Here is a 9,520-nt window from a genome sequence, read left to right as displayed (position 1 = left end):
ATTTATTTCTGAGAAAGAGAGACAGAGACAGACAGACCACAAGCAGGGGAGGGCAGAGAGAGAGAGAGGGAGACACAGAATCTGAAGCAGGCTCCAGGTTCTGAGCTGTCTGCACAGAGCCCAACACGGAGCCTGAACTCATGAACCACCAGATCATGACCTGAACCAAAGTCAAACTCAACCTAGTGAACCATCCAGGTACCTCAAGAACTTATATCTGTTCTTTCACATCTCAGAGACTTGAGCCAAGCTGTTTGGTCTGCCTGGAATACTTTGTTTTTACTTTTTCCTCTCAGTTCTCAGCATAAGTAACACTTCTTTAATTAGGCCTTCCCTGATCATCTAATCTGAAATCTGTTTTTCCTTATCTCATCATCCCATTTATTTCTTTTTACAACTTTTTTTTACTGTTTTTTGATTGTTTATTAGTTGTCTCTTTGTTCTTGACTGTGAATCCGTGAAAACAAGGACCATGTCTACATGGCCAATGCTGAGTACACTGCAAATACGCAATAAGCGTTTACTGAATGAAGGAATGTGACCACTGTCAACCTTTCTAGCCTTGTCTCTGACCATTGTTTCTGTTAAATTTTATGCCTAAGCCATATTGAACTACTTGGCATTTCCCTGCTTATCTGGCTTTTTTGTCCTGGACCTTTGAAATTGCTGTCCTTTTTGCTCAGTTGTCTTGATTGTTTTTTCCCCAGCTTGGCTGAGATATAACAGATGTATAACATTTTTTTAAAGGTTTTCTTAGAGACGCCTGGGTGGCTCAATCAGTTAAGTATCTGACTTTAGCCCAGGCCATGATCTCAGGGTTCAAGCCCCAAATCAGGCTCTTTGCTCTCTTTTTGGAGTGGGCTTCAGATCTTGTGTGCCTCTCTCTACCCCTCCCCCACACGTGCTTGTGCTCTGTCTCTCAAAAATAAATAAAACAGGGGCACTTGGGTGGCTCAGTCGGTTAAGTGTCTGACTTCAGCTCAGGGCATGATCTCACAGTTCATGGGTTCAAGCCCCACGTCAGGCTCTGTGCTGACAGCTCAGAGTCTGGAACCTGCTTCAGATTCTGTGTCTCTCTCAGCTCCTCCCCTGCTCATGCTCTGTCTCTCTCTGTCTCAAAAATAAACAAACATTAAAAAATATACATATTGCATAAAATATTTTTAAAAATAAAACATTAAAAAATTATAAAGTAAAATCTATGAAAAAGAAGAATATAAAACAGTTTATTTATTTATTTTTGAGAGAGAAAGAACAAGGTGCGGGGGGGCAGAGAGAGAGGGATATAGAGAATCCCAAGCAGGCTCCGCAAATAAGTGTGGAGCCCAATGCAGGGCTCGAACCTTTTAACTTTGAGATCATGTCTTGAGCCAAACTCAGAAGTTTAACTGACTGAGCTATCCAGATGCCCCTAGCTGTTGTATAGTATTAAGTATAAGGTATGCACCGTGATAATTTGTCACATATGTATGTTGCAAAATGATTACCAGGATAATGTTAGTTAGCATATTTGACACATCCTTAACCTCACATTATTACCATTTGTTGTGGTGGTGGTAAGAACAAATAAGATTTATTCTTGTAGGGACTTTCAAGTACACAATACGGTATTGTTAACCATAGTCACCATGCTATACAACATTAGATCTCCAGAACTTATTCCCCTTTTTTTTTGTTTATTTATTTATTTTGAAAGAATGAAAGAGAGAGCACAGGGGAGGGGAAGGGGGGAGAAAGAGAGAGAGAGAGAGAGAGAGAGAGAGAGAGAGAGAGAGAGAGAGAGAATCTCAAGCATCTCCACAACCAACACAGAGCCCGATTTGGGGCTTGATCTTATGAACCATGAGATCATAACCTGAGGTTAAATCAAGAGTCAGAGGCTTAACTAACTGAGCCACCCAGGTGCCCCAGGACTTATTCATAACTAGAGGTTTGTATCCTTTAACCAGCATCTCCCCATTTTCCCCTACCCCATCCCCTGGTGACCATCATCTTTCTGTTTCTATAAATCTGGCTTTTTTAGATTCCATGTATAAATGAGATCATGCAGTATTTGTCTTTCTCTGACTTATTTCACTTAGCATCATGCTCTCAATGTTCATCAATATAGTTACAAATGGCAGGACTGCCTGCTTTATGGCTGAAGAATATTTTTATATAAAAAATTTTAAAGTTATTTATTTATTTTGAAAGAGACAGAGACAGTGCAAGTGGGGGAGGAGCAGAGAGAGAGAGAGGGAAGACAGAGAACCCCAACAGTCTTTGCACTGCCCTTGCAGAGCCCAATGTGGGGCTCAAATCACAAAACCGTGAGATCATGACCTGAGCGGAAACCAAGAGACAGACGCGTAACAGACTGACGCACCCAGGTGCCCCTAGCTGAAGAATGTTTTGATTGTTAAGGAAGGTTTCCTGGAGGAAATGGGTCTGCGCTAAGTCTTGAAGCATAATTCGAGTTTGGACCGACTGAGATGAAGCAGCACTGTTGAAGTCAGCAAGCCCTGAGGAAAATTGAGAGCAAAGACGTCCACCATTCATTCCACATCAGATTACATTTAAGAAAGGGCATGCCCTAGGGCACCTGGGTGGCTCAGTCCGTTGAGGATTGGATTTCAGCTTAGGTCATGATCCTGTTCATGGGTTCAAGCCTGGCCTCGGGCTCTGTGCTGACAGCTTGGAGCGTGGAGCCTGGAGCCTGTTTCAGATTCTCTGTTTCCCCTTCTCTCTGTCCCTCCCCCACTTGTGCTCTGTATCTGTCTCAAAAATAAACTATTAAAAAAAAAAAAGAAAGAAAAGAAAGGGCATGCCCTGTGCTCAGTGTCAAGAATATAGAGATAAGTAAGACATAATGATCACAAGCCGGAAACTGGGGGTAATGCTTTTGCTGTCATAGTTTATCGGCTGGTCCCTTCTAGTCAATTTTTTTTTTTTTTGAGATCCTAGCTTTGACCTTTATTTAAGGGACCAGATAGGTTGCTCCCAAATCCAGGTGTCAGCCCTGAGGCCAAGCAAGGCTGGAAAACCACATCTGGCCCTGCTTTGCCCCAGCCCCAGTATCCTGCTTGCTACCAGCAAGTGGAGGTGCAGGTGTGGGTGGAGGGAGCCCTAGAAGATTGCTACTGAGTCATTGAAACAAACAGACAACAAACAGAAACACCCAAAACTATTGATTTGGGGCCTTTTCTTAACACCAAAAGTTCCAGTATTTAATCTCCTTAAAAAATGGGAGAGGTTCTCCTTTAGGTAAATGGAAGCCAGAAGCTAAGACAGTTTCATGAACCCTTACAGACTCCTCTCTCCAGCCTTCTACCTATTAGTTGGCCTTAAATCACTCTTTTCATGAATAAGGTCACACTTCCTTAAATCTCAAAGTTGGGAAGGACAAAACATCACAAATTTCTCCTAGAACTCTCCTTTTGTTGAATATAGTTTTTAGTAATGTTTAAGTGCCTTAATTTTTAGAGCAAAGAGACCAGCAAACACTAAGAAAATAATGTAGTCCTCATTACAGGGATTCTTACACTAAGGTTCTATGTTCCCTGTGACAAGCGGGCTGGGGCTGTGGGGTGGTGGTGTGAACCAGAGTGACACCCCTCTCCCACAGCAGTATAACTTGTGTATAACCCATCATCAGTGGCAAAGGGTGGGAATATGGAGGTTACTGGAGGTTATTGGCTCTTGTGGTCATTTAAATGTAGTCTCACAGAAATTTATTCTGCCCCTGCCCTACCTCCACTTAAAATTGCATTCACCCCTGAGGTGCCTGGCTGGTCTGAAGGGAGACCATGTAACTGTTGAGTCCTACCATGGGTGTAGAGATCACTTACAAATAAAATCTTGAAAAAAAAAAAAACCCTGCACTCATCCTCCCAAAAGAATAATACAAACAAAAAATAAAATTGTGGGGCGCCTGGGTGGCTCAATGGGTTAAGTGTCCAGCTTCGGCTCAGGTCATGATCTCACGGTTTGTGGGTTGGAGCCCCGAGTCGGGCTCTGTGCTGACAGCTAGCTCAGAGCCTGGAGCCTGTTTCAGATTCTGTGTCTCCCTCTCTCTCTCTCTGACCCTCCCCTGCTTGTGCTGTCTCTCTTTGTCTCTCAAAAATAATAAATAAAAAACAGAAAAAAAATTTAAAAAAAATTGTGTTTGCCACAACATTTTCAGTTTTAGGCCCTAATTTATTCACCTTCATTGGTTGGTACTCACCAAAACTTGCAATGATATTGTCTAGTAATTACTGATTTTTTGTCTGATTCAATCTCAGTCACTAGAATGTAAGCTCCATGAGGGCATAACTAAATCATTAAATCATTTCTATCTCATTCACTGTTGAATCTTTGGCATTTAGCATAGGATCTGTCACATAGCAGGCAATCAATAAATATTTATTGAATGAGTAAGTGGCTCTTAAGAGCACCTCAGAGGCTGGGAGAAAGATGTAAACAAATAATTGCAGTACAGCATTGGAGGTGATGTGATATGTGTGGATTGCTATGGGCACATTAGAATAGGAATATTACAGTGCTTTGGTTAGGAGCAGTCATGCTTAAGTGGGATAGCCAAAGTTCAACTCCACGTTCTGCCATTTACTCACTGGGTTACCTTGGGTTGGAGCCCCGCATTGGGCTCTGTGCTGACAGCTAGCTCAGAGCCTAGAGCCTGTTCTGCCATTTACTCACTGGGTTACCTTAATTTTTTTTTTTATGTTTTTATTTATTTTTGATACAGAGACAGACAGAGCATGAGAGGGGGAGGGGCAAAGAGAGGAGAAGACACAGAACCGGAAGCAGGCTCCAGGCTCTGAGCTAGCTGTCAGCACAGAGCCCGACACGGGGATCGAACCCACGAACGTGAGATCTGACCTGAGCCGAAGTCGGAGGCTTAACCGACTGAGCCACCCAGGCGCCCCATACTCACTGGGTTACCTTGGGTAACTTTCTTTTTTTCTTTTTATTTTAGTTTATTTATTTTGAAAGAGAGAGCTCGTGCACAGGGGAGGGAGCAGAGAGAGAGGGAGAGAAAGAATCCTAAGTAGGCTCCTGTGGTGTTAGTGCTGAGCTGGACACAGGGCTCCATCTCATGTTTCACAGGATCATGACCTGAGTCGAAGTCAACAGTCAGACGCTGAACCAGACTGAGCCATAAGGTGCCCCACCTTGGGTAACTTTCTTAATCTTTCTAACTTTTATTATATTCAAGAAAATAGATATTCTAGTATGGATGTCATGGATTTTCGAAAGAATTAAACAGGATACAACATGTAAAAAGTCTGTCACAGACTGATGCACAGCAAATGTTATTATTATTAAAGGAAGATTGTGGCTCCTTAAGAACACTATTGGACTTAACGTGTGTTAACATATGCAGAATGAAAATAATGTTGGTCCCCTAAAGAGTCATTCTGTAAGATCAGAATTGACCTCTTTAAAGCAAATACCCCTACCTCTCATTTATTTTCCAAGATTTCTATACCTTTTCCCTTTGGAAGAAAGATCAGTTTGGAAGAACCCTGGTTGAAGAGCACTGGGTGATACCATACAGACAGAGGGTAAGTGTCCTGTTTTCTTCACCACCAGAGGGCACCACTAGTCAAGTCAATCTACCTGTCCTTATAAAACACTTAGCTCTAGGAAGCTGTTTCTGTTATTCATTCTTCTGACAAATATGTTTTGAATACCTACAACGTGCCGGACATTGTAGTGGCTTGTATATAAACAAGAGTTTGTATAAACAAGACCTGTCATCCTTGTGGAGTCTATAATCTTGAGCACCTACTATGTGTCTGAGAGGCCCAATTAGACATGGGAGTGGAGGGTGGGGTTGAATTTGTCTTTGTTAATTGTTTTCCTGCCCTTGGCTGTAAGCCCACGAGAACAATTACTTAGTGTCTACTTTGTGCTGGTTGCTGTGGATCCAGGCACGAATAAGACACAGTTGCAAACTACTAATAAACAATGTCTTACCTGCTAGGATAAAAAGGCATGAGACAAATTCTGTAGAAATAAGAGTTCTTTTTTTTTTTTTTTTAACTTTTATTATTTATTTATTTATTTATTTTTTAAATTTTTAACATTTTATGTATTTTTAATACAGAGAGAGACAGAGCATGAGAGGAGGAGGGGCAGAGAGAGAAGGAGACACAGAACCAGAAGCAGGCTCCAGGCTCTGAGCTGGCTGTCAGCACAGAGCCTGATGTGGGGCTCGAACCCACGAACGTGAGATCCGACCTGAGCCCGAGTCGGAGGCCTAACCGACTGAGCCACCCAGGCGCCCCTATTTTTTACTTGTAAATAGTTTATTGTCAAATTGGTTTCCATACAACACCCAGTACTCTTCCCCACAAGTGCCCTCCTCCATCACCACCACCTCTTTTCCCCCCTCCCCCAATAAGAGTTCTTTGGACTGGAGAATTGAGAACCTTAAGTACATACCTCATGAACACACTACGATACAAGCTTCCTACACAGGTATATGTTTATTAGCCACCTACCTTAGGGCCATGGTCATTGTGGATATTTAGTATAAGTTTGTGACTTTGTTTGAACCCAGGGAGCATCTTCTGGTCTGAGTGTCAGTTGTATGTTCCATTGGGTTAGGCTAGGGATCTACCATCTTCTGGGTCAGGGTGGGACTGTGATCAGTTTATGTGGGTGAAATGCTTTGAAGATGAACTTTCTGCCTATTTGTCTACTCACATCCTTGTTATTAAAGGTGTCAACATCATCTCCTACGTTTCCAAGTCAGCAATCTTCTTGTCCCTAAATTGGATGGTAGAGGAAGGGAAGTCATCAGAACTAGTAATACAGCATCATTTTGGGAGAAGGGGATGTATGGACTAAGTCATTTTCCTTCTTCTGAAGTGAGGCCTATTTCCAGTGGAGTTTGGTTGCAAAACCTAGGAAGTAGAGTTGGGAGCTAGGGAAAGATTCTTTAAAATACTGAGATCTCATCTCTGAGGAAAAAGAAGACAATAAAAATAAAAGTGCTCCTTCATTGTGGATTCTGCAGAGTGACTTCCTTTTAAAGCGTACAGTATAGAAAGGAGGTAAAAAGGGTTACTTTACAATGTAAAGACCTGACACAATACCTTAGGCAGGTGATCGAGGTCAATATCAACACTGATAAATCATGTGGATAGTATGTGCCCTGATATGATGTGATAAAATGTGTCATTTTATCTCTGCGATCTTCCACTCAAAAACCTATACCCCAGTTTAATAATGAGAAAAACATCACAAATCCTAATTAAGGGACATTTTACAACATACTTGACTAGCATTCTTCAAAACCCTAAAGGTCATTAAAAATAAGGAAAGTCTGAAAAACTGTTACAAAGGAAGCCTAACAAAACATAAAAACTAAGTATAGTGTGGTATCTTGGAACAGAAAATGGACATTATGTAAAAATTAAGGAAATGTGAGTAAAAACTTTCATTAATAATATATCAATATTGGTTTATTTTAATAAATGTACCATATTATATAAGATGTTAATAAGGGAAATTGGGATGTCAGGTATATAACTCTCTGTAGTACCTTCTCAATTTTTCTATAACTCTAAAACTGTGTAAAAAATTGTCTACTAAAAAATCAAGGTGCCTGGTTGGCTCAATCAGTGGTGTGTATGACTCTTGATCTAGGACTTGTGAGTTCAAGCTCCACCTTGGGTGCAGAGAGTACTTAAAAATAAAATCTATTTATTTATTTATATTTTTGAAAGAGAGAAAGAGAGAATCCCATGAGGTGCAGAGAGAGAGGGAGAGTATGGAGCCTGAGTGGGGCTTAAGCTCACCCAAGGCAGGGCTTTAATTCACAAACCCTGAGATTATGAGTTGAGCTGAAGTTGGACACTTAATCAACTGAGCTACCCAGGTGCCCCCAAATATAAAATCTTCCTTAAAACTGGAGGAAGGGTGGCAGCTGGGTGGCTTAGTCAGTTGAACACCGGACTCTTGATGTTGGCTCACCATCCTGGGATTGTGGGATTGAGTCCTGCATTGGGCTCTGTGTTCAGCATGGAGCCTGCTTGATACTCTCTCTCCCTCTTGAACAAACAAATAAATAGGTTAATTTAAAAAATGGAGAGGAGGCTAGCCAGAATACAGCTATGCCTTAATAATTTTTTCTTTAAAGTTCCTATTTATGGATTATTTACCATATGTAGTAAAGCTGTATATAGATGATCTCATTTAATATTTACAATTAAATTAGGTGTAATAACCCTCTATTACAGAAGCTGATGAATAAGGAATGGATAATGTAAATGTTTGGAACTTAAGATCTTTTCAATCTCAAAATTCTAAATGTATGGAAGTCTCATAGTATCCTGACTTTTCTAGGAAATGTTTCAGCAGTTATCACAGGATGGGCCTTTCCAAGAGAAATGGGTATTCTAAATCATGGGGATTTAAGACTGTCTCCACATCTCACCTCAGGATTATCTTAAAAGTCCCCCATTTTCAGGTTGGACCTTCAAGCTGAAAGGATCAGTAGGAGGTCAAGGTCAAAGTTCAACCACAGTATTTTTTTTTTTCTTTTTAAGATTTTATTTTTAAGTAATCTCTACACCCAAGGTGGGGCTGGAACCCACAACCGCAAGATGAAGAGCTGTATGCTCCACTGAGCCAGCCAAACGCCCTCACAGTATTTCATTTCACAAATTACTGAGGGATGGTCAGAGCACTTGCCCCAAATCACAGAGAAGGGCCAGGAACCCAGGTTCGTTCTGCGTTATTTCTCTTTATTTCCCACAACTTCCTCTTTGTAGTTAAGAGAAGTAGAAGCTGGCCAATCTGCCTTCCCCATTTCTCGGATGGGAATCGGCTGCCCCCCCCCCCCCCGCCCCGGGTGACACACTGCCCTCCAAGGACACACTAGCTTAAGGGCCCTGCAAAAGATATGTCGGGACACTGGTTCCTACCCATAAATCCCATAAACTCAGCACATTCTTGTCTAGCACCTACTGAGTGCAGGGACGGCGGACTTTGTGTCTTGGGGAGTGGCCTGCAGAGGAAGAGAGTTCGTCGGAGGATGGCTGCGAAGCCTGTGGATACACATAGGGAGAGGCAAGGAAGGCGCTTGGCACCTCTAGGACCAGTAGTCTCTTCCCGGAAGCTCCCCGGGAACCGCGGCGTCTATCCCCACAACTGTAATTTTGGGGCCAAGGGCATCCCCCGTGGCTACCTTCCGCCCCCACAGCCGCTTAGCCCTTTAAGGGCGGGGGACCCGCGTCGGCGTCACAAAGCGCCGCCACCACGCCTGGTGGCGGAGAGGAGGCGGGGAAGTGACAGGACGGGGAGGGAGGACAGGGCGGGGGAGGGAGGGGCGTGCGCACGCGCATCGGGCCGTCCGCCGGCGAGAGCCGCCCTCCCTCCCGGCGCGCGCCCCTCCTCCCTCTCACCCTCCCTCCTTCTTCTCGGCTCCGTCGCTCCCGCGGCGCGAGGCGCTCTAGCTCTTCTCCACCTCCTCCGTCGTCGCCCCTCCCCCCGCGCAGCAGCCGCCGCCGCCGCCGCCGCCGCCGCC

The sequence above is a fragment of the Suricata suricatta genome, chromosome 13, assembly GCF_006229205.1.
Source record: "Suricata suricatta isolate VVHF042 chromosome 13, meerkat_22Aug2017_6uvM2_HiC, whole genome shotgun sequence".
NCBI lineage: Eukaryota > Metazoa > Chordata > Mammalia > Carnivora > Herpestidae > Suricata > Suricata suricatta.
Note: the sequence above shows the minus strand (reverse complement) of the source record.